General features: G+C 55.7%; 3 non-coding genes across 3 annotated transcripts; 2 read left to right on the forward strand and 1 right to left on the reverse strand.

Moving 5' to 3' along the window:
• The first annotated feature begins 3,900 nt into the window (after positions 1 to 3,900).
• TRNAF-GAA lies at positions 3,901 to 3,973 on the forward strand. Its single transcript has one exon. It is a non-coding gene; the product is annotated as a tRNA-Phe (tRNA).
• Positions 3,974 to 5,375: 1,402 nt separating this feature from the next.
• TRNAK-UUU lies at positions 5,376 to 5,448 on the forward strand. The gene has a single exon. It is a non-coding gene; the product is annotated as a tRNA-Lys (tRNA).
• Positions 5,449 to 10,833: 5,385 nt separating this feature from the next.
• Positions 10,834 to 10,906, reverse strand: TRNAR-UCG. Its single transcript has one exon. It is a non-coding gene; the product is annotated as a tRNA-Arg (tRNA).
• Between the last annotated feature and the right edge of the window lie 1,551 nt (positions 10,907 to 12,457).

Genomic DNA, 12,457 nt, shown 5'->3' on the forward strand with positions numbered 1-12,457 from the left:
TCCCCTCCCACAGGCAGCACCTCTCAGCATGAGCTTCGCAGGGCTGGGCTCTTAAAGGCACAGGCATCCCACTGCCTAGACACTGCAGCTCCTCTCTGATGTAACCTACTGAGGTGCTGCAGTAGGAGACTCAATTCAGTGAAACTGGGCATTCCCTATATGCCCCCCAGCCAGGGATCTGTGCACCCCCTCCCTCGAATTTCCCCAACACCCCCTTGAGTGGTCAGGTAGTTAAATGCAGCGCTGCAAATGTTGTCACTGGTTGCAAATTTGAATGGAAATTGAAACGTTGATACACACTGTAAAAGCAGATACAACGTATGAAAACTACTTGTACCTGAGAAAGTAAAATAGGTTTGGAAAGTCTGGACAAAGCCGAGTTTCCTCACCCAGCTGTTGTGTTTGCTGACAATGTTGGTGCATTGGCTTCGGCAGTGTTGGCCAACCTTAGAATTTCAAATGAAGATTTGTAAGCGAGGTGTGAATGAGCTCTCCCCTGACAGCTAGTGATGACCAGGGTTGGGGGGAGGCTTTGGGACCAGACTGTATTTACATGAACTCACGTACTCTGCTGAGATATCCAGCGGACAGAGCTGGGCTGCCTCTGCTCTAGGTGCCCGGAGGAGGGAAAGTGTGTGGGGCTCCAGCCTGGGACTGTTCCTCCCTCCTGCCAAGCCCTGACTATTAATGCCGGCCCTGTCACTCCTTTCTTCAAGCGCTATGTGGGCCAGAGGAAAAGTGTGGTAGGAAGCACAAGGGCCAAGCTTGTGAACATCAGGTGCTGCAGCAAGAATCCCAACCATCAGGGTAGCAAGTTCTAGAGCCTTAACCCATTGTGGCCATCCCAGCCAAGGACCTGGCTCTAGGAGGTGTGAGTCACCCAGCAGGAGGGGAAAGATTCACTCTTACACAGCTAGAGACAGGGAAGTTGTGTTCTGGGGCTTTACCACAACTTCAAGCCAACACAAGGTCCCACTGTGATTTGAAGTCAGATTACAGAATTCAGAGTCCTGAGTGCTGCCCGTTACACCATGGGACCAGCTTGTGCTGCCTTCTCTGCACATCGGTGACCCTCATGGGGCTGGCTTGTGTAAGGGGGCTCTTGGCCCTTTACTAAAACTTAGTGTGTGTGTGTATGGGGGGGTTGGTTGGCTAGTTCCCAGCACCAATAGAAGGGGGAAGGATCAATGGGAAATGAGGACCCTGAGATTGACAGTCCCCAGGGGCAATGGGGAGAGGCCAAAGCTCCAAGTTAGCCGCACTGACAGGCCAGGCAGTGTAATGAGGGAGTCACCAGGCCAGGGGGTCCCATCCTCCATGTGAGCTGGAACTGCCTGGGCGAGAGTGGGGCAGAGCTAAGGAGAGAGCAGGAGCCCAAGAAGAGCCAGGGAGCAGAGCTGTGCAGGTATTGCCAGAAACTGCTGCATGTAGGAATTTGCAGTAGCAGTTACTGTAGCAGTTACTGATACCTGAGGTTATTTTCATTTGCTGACTTGTCCTAATTTGCTAAAACTTGACAGTGGTTTCTCTAGCAAAGACCAATCCCTGTCCACTTGGTCCAGACATTCTCATTCACATCATGCTAGGGTGATCAGATGTCAAAGATGAAATATCGAGACACGGGGGGCGGAGCAAAGAAAAAAAAGCCAGAGGGCCCCCCCGCAGCCAAGCGGCAGTGGCACAGCCCCATCTCCAACCAACTCTCAGCTCCAACCCCCGATACACCTCCAGCTCCCCCATCCCCTCGCTCCTGGGCCCAGCCTGGGCTCTGAGCTCTGCAGCCGAGCCATGATCCGGGCCCCTCCTGCAGCTCCAGGGCAAAGGGTGAACCAGGCAGCTCCCAGCAGGAGCGTGTCTGCCCCATGTGTGTCTCCGCCCCCCGCCCACATGGGTCCTGTCCGCTCCGTACTGCCCCCAGCCCCACTGCGCTGCCCCACAGGCTCAAGGCTGGAGCAGCCTCCGTGCTACACTCCCGGCCGTGGCCATGGCCCGTGTGCAAACCTGGGAGGGAGGAGGAATGCCACATGCTTGGGGAAGAGGCGGGGCCAGGGCGAGGTTTTGAGGAGGGATCCAATGGGGCAGTGACGGGGTGGGGCTGGGGGTAGGGCCAGGGCCGGGATTTGGGGAGGGATCCAATGGGGCAGTGAGGGGGTGGGGCTGGGGCTGGGCCAGGGTTGGGATTTAGGGAGGGATCCAATGGGGGCAGGAGGGGACAGAGGTGGGGTTGTGGGGGCAAGTGTCCCTCTGGACTCTGCCTGTGTGCTGGAGCAGAGGGCAAAAATATTTGTTTGTCCAATGTCCCGACCAATCATTGGTCAGGACGTGGAACAAGCAAATATCGGGACAGTCCCTATAAAATCGGGACATCTGGTCACCCTACATCAGGCTTCAAGTTGAGAATCATTTCCCATTCCCGCTCTGTGGGAGGGGAGACTTTTAAACACGCTCTCTGTGCGACTGCACATGGCTAAGCAAAGAGAACAAACCCAAAATCCCCCCTGTGCTTTGGGAGCCAGGTTTGCGGTGGGAATTCTGTAGTTCAGATGACTTCACACCTGGTCATTGTGATTCTTTACCAGTTTCTCTGGCATTGGGGCAGTTTTGTGCTGATGGCTGTGTGGTTAAGGAGTTGGAGTTAAAATCCAACAGGGTTTCCCAGCGCAGGTTTGAATCTTGGTCACAGCGAGGCCTGTGTTTTAGCCAGTCTCTAACCTGGGCAATAGCTCTGTAGAGCCCCCTGAGACACTCTCAATTCTCTCCCCACCCCAAGTAAATCCTGTTCTGCTCCTTTCATAGAGATCCCTGGGACACCACCTCACACTGTGTCCCTGAGGGGTCAGGGAAACTCTCAGCACCTGAAGCCTCTGCCACTCACCTAGTGCCCCATAGATCAGCCATAGCCCTGGTTCTGCTCCTCTCTCTAGCCTGCAAAAGGAGCCAAGTCAGCGACTCCATGGGAGCTGCAGAACCAACAGAGAAAAAATAGGTGCTGAGCATCCACTGGCAGCCAGCTCCCCCCACTACAGGCCTTGCGACAAGGTCCTCCTCTTCCCCTTCAGCACCTCCCACTTGCCAGTGATCAGCTGTTCAGTGGGGTGCAGGAGGCGCTGGGTGGGGAGGGGGAGGAGCAGGGATGGGAAGAGGTGGGGGAGGGAGAGGAATGGGGCAGGAAGGTGCAGGATGGGAAGAAATGGGACAGAGGTGGGGACTTGGGGGAAGGGGTGGAGTGGGGGCAGGGCCTGGGGAAGAAAGGGGGGATTTATCCCAGACCCCTCTAGGGCCGGCCCTGAAGGGAAGCACTGACTTATCACAGTGATAATACAACTGACCAGCATTGCGGGGGAGACAGAGGGAGATCCGCACTCATCAGGTCTCTTCTCTCCCCCACGGTGAGCCAGACACTGCTCTCTCCTGGCTCTCACTCTAGCAGCTGGACAACAAGGAGCCATTTCCCCACAGGAAGTGCATTGAATGTTCCTGTGGTCCTGTGGGTGCTGGCGCTGCTGCTGCCTGTGGGGCTGGCAGGGGGGCTGATGTCTGCACAGACTCTCAGCTGCCAGGCTGGAGTGGGCACTTGGGACCTTACCAGACTGGCTCAATGAAGACGAGGGGTTGACAGAGCAACACAGATACTCTCCAGAGCACAGAGCAGCATCCACCCATGCAGCCAGGCAATGAGCATTTCCCACAGCCTGGAGCCAAGGGGAAGGCGGCAGCTGCTGTTCCAGCTCCTCGGGGACAGGCCCTGTCAGCCAACAGCCACTCACCACAGCTAATGACATTGGGTTCCTCCGGTGGGGGTGTGGAGCAGCCATTTGTTTTCCTGTCCTTTTTGTGTGCAACTGCTGACAAAAACATCCCAGATAGAGAAGCAACAGGCCAAAATGCTGTCTTGTAGCTGCTAAAGTAGCTCAGCTGGGAGAGCATTAGACTGAAGATCTAAAGGTCCCTGGTTCAATCCCAGGCTTTAGCAGACCCTGTCATCCCTCTTTGTGCAGGGGTGGCTTGTTTTCTGGGAGCACAGCAGTGCTTGCACCCAAGAAAAGTTACTGATTTTGGGCTCTGCAGCAGGAAAACATAGAATGGACTTCTGCCCCTAGTTGGCCCACCTGACCTTTAACCATGAGAGCTGTCTTTCCCAACATGCCAGGAAAAGAGCAAGGCAGGATGTCCCTCAGGAATGGTGCCAGAGGACTGCTAGGCAGGGATTGGGAATGGAAGTTCCTCTGTGCAGCTGAGCAAGGGCAGTACCAGGGAAGGGGCATCTGTAAAAGTGACCTCACACACCTCTCCTCCTCTGGGCACCTAGAGCAGAGGCAGCTGGTGCTGACAGCTCCAAGGGAAGGCTTAAAAGCCACAGAGCAACTGAGGTCAGGGCTAGAAGAGGGCAGGACCATGCCTATGTGTGGCCTTCAGACAGGCACAAAAACACCCAGCCAGCCTGCTCCCTGCCATGCCAAACACCCACTGAAGATCACTAGCATGCAGGGCAGCTGCTGATGCTCTGTGGCCAACATTACAAGTTGGTAGATAAGCAGGGCCAGCCCTCATGGTGGGGTCTCTGACTGGTCCCACTCAAGGTGCTCACTTTTGTAGTGGGGCAGGAGATTTTACCCCAAGAGGCTTTTCCCCAGCTGGCGAGAAACAGAGAAACACCCAGGCTCCGAAGATGTTATGTAGCAAGTACCCCCCAGCATAGGGACAGGGGCACACGCTAGCCCGGGTAGCTGCCCACTTTCTTTGGCAAGTCAGGAAGGGCAAAGGCTAGACTGGAAGCACCTGGGGCTCATGTCCAGCCTTTGTGACGCTCACCCCCCAACTCCTTCCCGGGGCTCTAGCTGAAGCCAGAGCATTGGCCTGAGCCGCCAAGAAGAGGTTCCAGCCTGAAAGGAGCAGGATGTTCAGTGCAATGGTAAAACTGCAGAAACACAACCACCAAGGGACTTATCCCCTCAATCTTCTGATCCACACTCAGATGCCTTATCCATTAGGCCACATGGTAACACAAGAAAAACCACTCCAAGCACTTCTTTGGAAAAGGCAGACATTGTGTTTCTCAGGTCATCTAGTGAGGGAGGCCAAGACTCTCTGGGCACAAGAAGTAGAGTTCCTAGTGACACATGAGATTTAATTCTATGGAGCCAGGTGTGGGGCTTTGGCAGGGAGGCTCAGGCATGGGGGATTGGGGTGCAGTGGACGGACTGACTGTCTAGATGTGGAGATTTAGTCACACTGAGGCACAGGAGGGAGGAGGAGGAATCCTGCTGAAAGGCAGTGGATGTGCAGAAAAAGAGGAGTGGTTCTGGGGACTCTTTTTGCCTCACTTTTGCCTACCTGCTCGCTCTTGTAGTGAACGGTGAAGATGATCTCAACAAGCCCAGGTAGCTCAGTTGGTAAAGCATCAGGCTTTTAATCTGAGGGTCCAGGATTCAAGACCCTGTCTGGGCACCCAGCTCTTAAGTGGCCTTGTGTGCCAGGAGCCAAATGACTCCTGGTGCTGTCCACCAGCCACATGCAGATTCCCAGAAGCCATGGCCATTTCCTGGAAAGGTTCCTTTCCTCAGGAATCAGGAGAGAGGCCACATCCACAGGAGCAGGCCTAGAACAAGCAGTCTCTGGCTGGCAGGAAGCGCTGTGGGGCCAGGTGCTGAGAAAGCTCAGAGGGGGAGCAGCAGAGATGAGGGACAGAGTACAAGTGTACAGGTAGTTCAGGTCTGGCTATTGTGGGGAACTTCCCTCATTCATACATGACTCTGGTACAAGTGGCCAGAGAAAGGATCTGAGTCCTCACCTCCTGACCCAGAGGCCTGCCTGACCCCCAGGAGGCTCTTTCTACTCTCATGTGTGGCAGAGTCCTCACAACCCCAGGAATCCTGGGGGGTTTGAGGGCAGTGGTGAGCTGGAAGCGGTTCCCACCAGTTCCCAAGAACTGCTTGCTAAAATTAGACCTCTGTGGAGAACTGGTTGTTAAAGGACCAGGGGATGGGCAAAGAGCTCTGGTCTGCAGACTGGACCATCCTGTTATTCTCAGTATTCCCAGCTGGGGAGGCTGAGGTTCCCCCATTTCCCACCAGCTGCAGTGTGACCAGCCACCGGCACCAGCTCAGCTGAGCTTCTGAGTCGTCCTGCTGCTTTGAGCTGCAGGCAAGGTAAGGTAGGGGAGGAGGCTGCAAGCTCCAGGGCTGTTGGGGGGTGGGGGGAGGCAATTTTCCCCAGCCCCTGTAGGGGCCCCTTACCCCACAAGTATGTCTCCCTGCTCCCCATCCTTAAATTAGAAATATGTATAGAGAGCCGGTTGTTAAGATTTTGGCAGCTCATCACTGTTTGACCCCCAATCTTGTCATGATCACTTGAACAGGACTAGAGTGTCTCCACTCTGGGCACTTCCCTGACCCACTCCTCACTGCATGTGCTTCAAGCAAACACCATTTATTACCCAGCAATCAATGTAAAACATAAGGAAAGATTAAAGGAAAACATGTTACCCTGTTCTGTGGTGCAGGGAGATCACAACCAGCATCTCTGGAGTATCAGGGCAGGTCACAGTCTCTCCCTCACATGTCCCAGGCCTCCTTCGCAGGCCCTGGCTGTGCTGCAGGGACACCACAGGCTGGACACTTGCTCTGGCAGTGGCCACATGCTCTAGGTGACAGGACCCTTGTTCCCAGTGTCAGCCCCCATGTAGGGGATCTCTTGATGGGTGGCATCTCCTTGCACTGGGCCTTCTGCCCAGGGTCCCCCTCACTCTCCCACACTGCTCACTGCACCCACCTCCAGCCCCAGTGCTGCTGCGGCTCTGCCTCCAGCTCCCTGGGCTGCTCCTCTGGCTTCGCTTGCTGCAGCTCTTCTCCTAGCACAGATCTGCTCCCTGGGCAGCTTCTATGGCTCGTGCTGCTGCGGCTCGGCTCCCAGCGCAGATCTGCTCTGGTTCTCCCTGGCTGGTGCAGCTCTGCTCCCTGGCTCTTCTGGGGCTCTTGCTCTCTCCTTAGCTCCACCCCGCTCTGGCCCAGGCAGTTCCAGCTCACACAGAGGATGGGACCCCCTGGCCTGGTGACTCCCTCATTACACTGTCTGGCCTGTCAGTCTGGCTAACTTGGAGATTTGGCCTCTCCCCATTGCCCCTGGGGACTATCAGTCTCTGGGTCCTGATTTCCCATTGGCCCTTCCTCCACCAGTTGGGACTGGGAACTAGCCAACCAAAACCCCACTAAGTTTTAGTAAGGGGCCAACAGTCCCTTACATGAGCCAGCCCCATGAGGGTCACCACTGTGCAGAGAAAGCAGCTCAAGCTGGTCCCATGGTGTAATGGGCAGCGCTCAGGACTCTGAGTCCTTCAATCTGAGTTCAAATCTCAGTGGGACCTTATGCTGGCTTGTGGTAAAGCCCTGGATTCACAGTGCTCAACTTCCTTGTTTCCAGCTGTACAAGAGCAGATCTTTCCCCTCCTGCTGGGTGACTTGCCTACTAGGGCTGGGTTTTGGGTTGTGATGGCCAAAATTGGTTGGGGCTCTAGAACTTGCTACCCTGGTTGCTGAGGCCTGCAGTCCTGTGGTTTGACCTGGTGGTTGGGATTCTTGCTGCTTCAAGTGGGGCCCAAAAGTTTGGCCCTTGTGCTTCCTGCCACACTTTTCCTCTTGCCCACATGGTGCTTGAATAAAGGAGGGCCAGGGCCAGGCTTGATAGTCAGGGCTAGGCAGGAGGGAGGAAGAGCCCCAGGCTGGAGCCCAGCACACCTCTCCTCCTCTGGGCACCTAGAGTAGAGGTGGCTGGTGCTGACAGCTCCAAGGAAAGGCTTAAAATCTACAGAGCAACTGAGGTCACGGCCAGAGGAGGGGAGGACCATGCCTATGCGTAGCCAGCAGACAGCCACAAAGACACCCGGCCAGCCTGCTCCCTGGCATGCCAAACCCCCCTGAAGACGTGCTTAATCGCCTTGCTGATCAGGAGGAAAACCTGTCAAAATCTGTGCGCGAGGAGAACCTCTTTTTTCCCCTCTACCTTTCATCTGTGAAAACAGCTGTGTGAAAGGTGGAAGGGATTTGGGGGCCCAGGAGGAGGCACTTGATGTTCAGTGCCTTAGAGAAGCTGGACTTGGACATGGTGGGTGTTCAGAAAATGCACATTCATGAGTTTAGGGTAGATTGATGGGCAGAGGGTGATTAGTAGAAGGCCCATCTCTCTGGTCCTCCAGGCCAGGGAACAATGATGGGGTTGGAGTCTTGCTCTTCACATTTGCGGTGTGAGTACAGAAGGGGCTGGAGCTCCGACCAAGGAGGGCATTACTGGTGGGCTTTGTGCTCTGCAGCACTGGTTATGGCTATATTAGTGTGTATGGTCCCCAGTTAAGACATGAATGGAAAGATCAGTGGAAGGAACTGGCTCCTTTCCTCTGGACTGTTTGGTGTTGAGGGGATTTGAATTGTGTCAGCCGGCCTGAGGACCCCTGGTCCTGTTTTCCTGACTGTCAGAGGAAACGTTTTTACACTGAGCACTACCTGGCGCAGGTCTGTAGTGAGGTCGGAGGAGCTCACACCAGCCCCAGAGGGGGTTCACCTTTCTGCGGGGACGGGACAGGAGTCGCACTGACCGGATTTACGTGAAGGAGAGCACGTCGACAGCCTAGTGCAGGGTGGTGCCTATGGACTCTTCGGATCACGCCACTTTCACCATGTGCTCAATGTGGGCAATTCCCTGACCAGGGGCGGCTCAATTTATTTTGCCGCTCCAAGCACGGCAGTCAGGCAGCCTTCAGTGGCATGCCTGCGGGAGGTCCTCTGGTAACACGGATTCGGTGGCATGACTGCAGGATGTCCTCTGGTAAGGCGGATTTGGTGGGATGCCTGCGGGAGGTCCTCTGGTAACGCGGATTCAGTGGCATGCCTGCGGGAGGTCCTCTGGTAACGCGGATTCAGCGTACCCACTGCCGAATTGCCACTGAAGCTGTGGGACTGGCAGAGCTCCCACAGGCATGCCACCTAATCCACATTACCAGAGGACCTCCTGCAGGCATGCTGCCGAAGGCAGCCTGACTGCCACCCTCACAGTGACCGGCAGGCCGTCCCCTGCAGCTTGCCTTCCCAGGCACAAGCTTGCTGCGCTGGTGCCTGGAGCCGCCCCTGTTCCTGACCCAGGGCAGAGGATATTGGAAGCTGAACATCCAGAGCTTGCAAGATAAAGGAGCAGGGGGGCAAAGCCTGGCGTTGTTGGCAGAACGGGAAAGCATCAGAGGGTTCTATGGCAACCAGAGGGATTGACGGGAGTCGGTGAGGGAGGAGTTGGTGGCTTTGTTCCAGCGGTCAGGCAAACACTGCAACATCTAAGAAACCAACAGTGCCAAGTCCTGCAGCGTCGCCTGTGGGATTTCCATAAGAGCATCCAGGCTGCGGAGCCAGTCATCCTGTGACTGTACAACCGGATCAAGTGACAGCTGCCCAAGTTCCAGGAGATGAGGCTGCAGCTGGCCGATATGAGCGGGAGCACCGAGTGAAGGGAGGGGCGGCCTCCCCTGACATTTTTGCAGCCTGCAGGGAATGGAGACCAAGCAGGGGGATGTGGGGACTCAGGGCAGGACCCGCAGATCCCATAGTGCAGGACAACAGTCGCTGGAGGAGGAGAGAGAGAGTCCTGTGAGAGGAAGACACTGGTGGGAGGCAATAAGTGCAGAGTGCAAACCAGCCAGCCGAGAGTCACAGGGGTCTAGAAAACAAAACAGCAGTGTGCTCCATGGTGTAAGAGGCAGCACTCAGGACTTTGAATCCTGGAATCTGAGTTTAAATCTCAGTGGGACCTCCTGGAGATAGTGTGGCTTGCTGCAAAGCCTTGGAGCTCAATGTGTATGGTTATCCTCTACCTGGGTGAACTTCAGCGCAGCTTTTTCTCCTCCTCCTGGGTCACTGATGCCCATTGGAGATAGGTCTTTGGTCCAGCTGGCCGCTGTAGGGTGGGGTCCTAGAACTTAACAGTCTGGCTAGAGATTCCTGCGGGTTGACCTGATGGTTGGGTTTCTTTCTGCTTCACCTGATGTCCACAACTTTGGTCCCTGTAGCTTCAACTCTTCCTCTTGCCCACATGGCATTTAAAGGAAGGAGTGCCAGGGCCAGGCTTCATAGTCAGGGCTAGGCAGGAAGGAGGAAGAGTCCCAGGCTGGAGCCCAACACACCTTTCCTGCTCTGGGCACCTAGAGCAGAGGCGGCTGGTGCTGACAGCTCCAAGGGAAGGCTTAAAAGCCACACAACAACCGAGGTCAGGGCACGAGGAGAGCAGGACCATGCCTATGTGTGGCCTTCAGACAGGCACTAAAACACTCAGCCAGCCTGCTCCCTGCCATGCCAAACACCCTTGAAGGCCACCTGCAGACGAGCATGTGGGGCGACTGCTGATGCTCTGTAGCCATTATCAAAGATGGTAGGAAAGCAGGGCCAGCCCCACCGGTGGGGCCTCTTACTGTTCCCACTAAAGGTGCTCACTTTTGCCGTGGGGCAGGAGATTTTACCCCAAGAGGCTTTTCCTGACCTGGTGAGAAGCAGAGAAACACCCAGTTTCCCAAGGTGCTATTCACCAAGCACCCTCAAGCACAGGGACCGGTGCACATTTGGAAGAGGGAAACTGCTCTACACGCCAGCCCAGGCAGCCGCCCATTTCTTTTGGCAAGTCAGGAATGACAAAGGCTAGACTGGAAACACCTGGGGCTCCTGCCCCAGCCTTTGTGACACCCAACCCCCCACTCCTTCCTAGGCTTTAGCTGAAGCCAGAGCATTGGCCTGAGTGGCCAAGAAGAGGTTCCAGCCCTGAAGGGAGCAGGACTTTTAGCCCAAAGGTAAAACTGGACAAGCGCAACCACGAAGGGACTCGAACGCTCAATCGTCTGATCCGAAGTCAGATGCCTTATCCATTAGGCCACGTGGTCACATAGGAAAGGGCCCTCCAGGCACTTCTTTGGAAAAGGCAGCCACTGACGCATCCAACGAAGTGGGGATTCACCCACAAAAGCTCATGCTCCAGTACGTCTGTTAGTCTATAAGGTGCCACACGACTCTTCGCTGTTTATGCAGACTCCGTGTTTCTCAGGTCAGCTACTGAGGGGGGCCGAGACTCTCTGGGCACAAGAAGTGGAGTTCCCAGTGAGATGTGAGACTTAATTCTCTGGAGCCGGGTGCAGGGCTTTGGAAGGGAGGCTCAGGCATGGGGGATTGTGGTGCAGCAGATGGACCGGCTGTCTAGATGTGGAGATTTAGTCTCACTGAGGAGAAGGAGGAATCCTGCTGATAGGCAGTGTTTAGGGCCGGTGCAACCGCTAGGTGAACTAGTCGGCTGCCTAGGGTGCCAAGTGGTTGGGGGCACCAAAAATCGCACTCAGGGGAGGCAGTGGAGTGGAGGTGAGCTGGGGCAGGGGGCTGGGGGGAGGGCTGCCTGCAGCAAGGAACGGGGGCAGCGGCATGCGGGGGAACCGCTCCCTGTCCCAGCTCACTTCTGCTCCGTCTTCTCCCCTGAGCACGCCGCCCCTGCTGTAATTCTCCTCCCCTCCTAGGCTTGCCGCACTAAACAGCTGATTGGCACCACAAGCCTGGTAGGCGGAAGAAGTGGAGCGGCACCAGCATGCTCAGGGGAGAAGGCGGAGCGGAGGTGAGCTGGGGTGTGGAGCTGCTGCAGGGGGGGCTGCCTGGCTCTTCCCCATGGCTCCTGTCCCTGCTGTGCCCCAGCCCCGCCCTCCCACCCCTGCACTCACTGCATAGTAAGTGGAGTGACCCAGCCCCAGCCTGGTCCACTTCTTCTGCCCAGAGAGTCTTGGCCCCCCTCAGCAGCTGACCTGAGAAACACAGTGTCTGGAAAAGCAGCAAAAAATCGTGTAGCACCTTATAGACTAACAGACGTACTGGTGCATGAGCTTTTGTGGGTGAATCCCCACTTTGTTGGATGCATCAGTGTCTGCCTTTTCCAAAGAAGTGCCTGGAGGACCTCTTCTTTTGTGGCCTAATGGATAAGGTGTCTGACTTCGGATCAGGGGATTGAGGGTTTGAATCCCTTCATGGTTGTGCTTGTGCAGCTTTACCTTTGGGCTAAAAGTCATTCTAGTTCAGCCAGCAAGAGGGTAAGCAAGCAGAGCTCTGCAGCAAACCCACATATCTCCCAGAGGTCCCACTAAGACTTGAACTCAGATTCCAGGATTCAAAGTCCTGAATACTGCTCATTACACCATGGAACCTGCTGCTAGCTTGGTCCCTAGACCCCTGTGACTCTTGGCTGGCTGGCTTCCACTCTGCACTTATTGCTTCCCACCTGCAGCTTCCTCTTGCGGGACTCTCTCTCCTCCTCCAGCGACTGTGGTCCTGCACTATCAGATCGGTGGGGTCCTGCCCTGAGTCCCAGCATCCCCGTTTTGTCTCCATTCCCTGCAGGCTGCAAAAATGTCAGAGGAGGCCGCCCCTCCCTTCACTTGGTGGTCCCGCTCATATCGGCC

Source organism: Gopherus evgoodei, unplaced genomic scaffold, assembly GCF_007399415.2.
Source record: "Gopherus evgoodei ecotype Sinaloan lineage unplaced genomic scaffold, rGopEvg1_v1.p scaffold_222_arrow_ctg1, whole genome shotgun sequence".
Lineage (NCBI taxonomy): Eukaryota > Metazoa > Chordata > Testudines > Testudinidae > Gopherus > Gopherus evgoodei.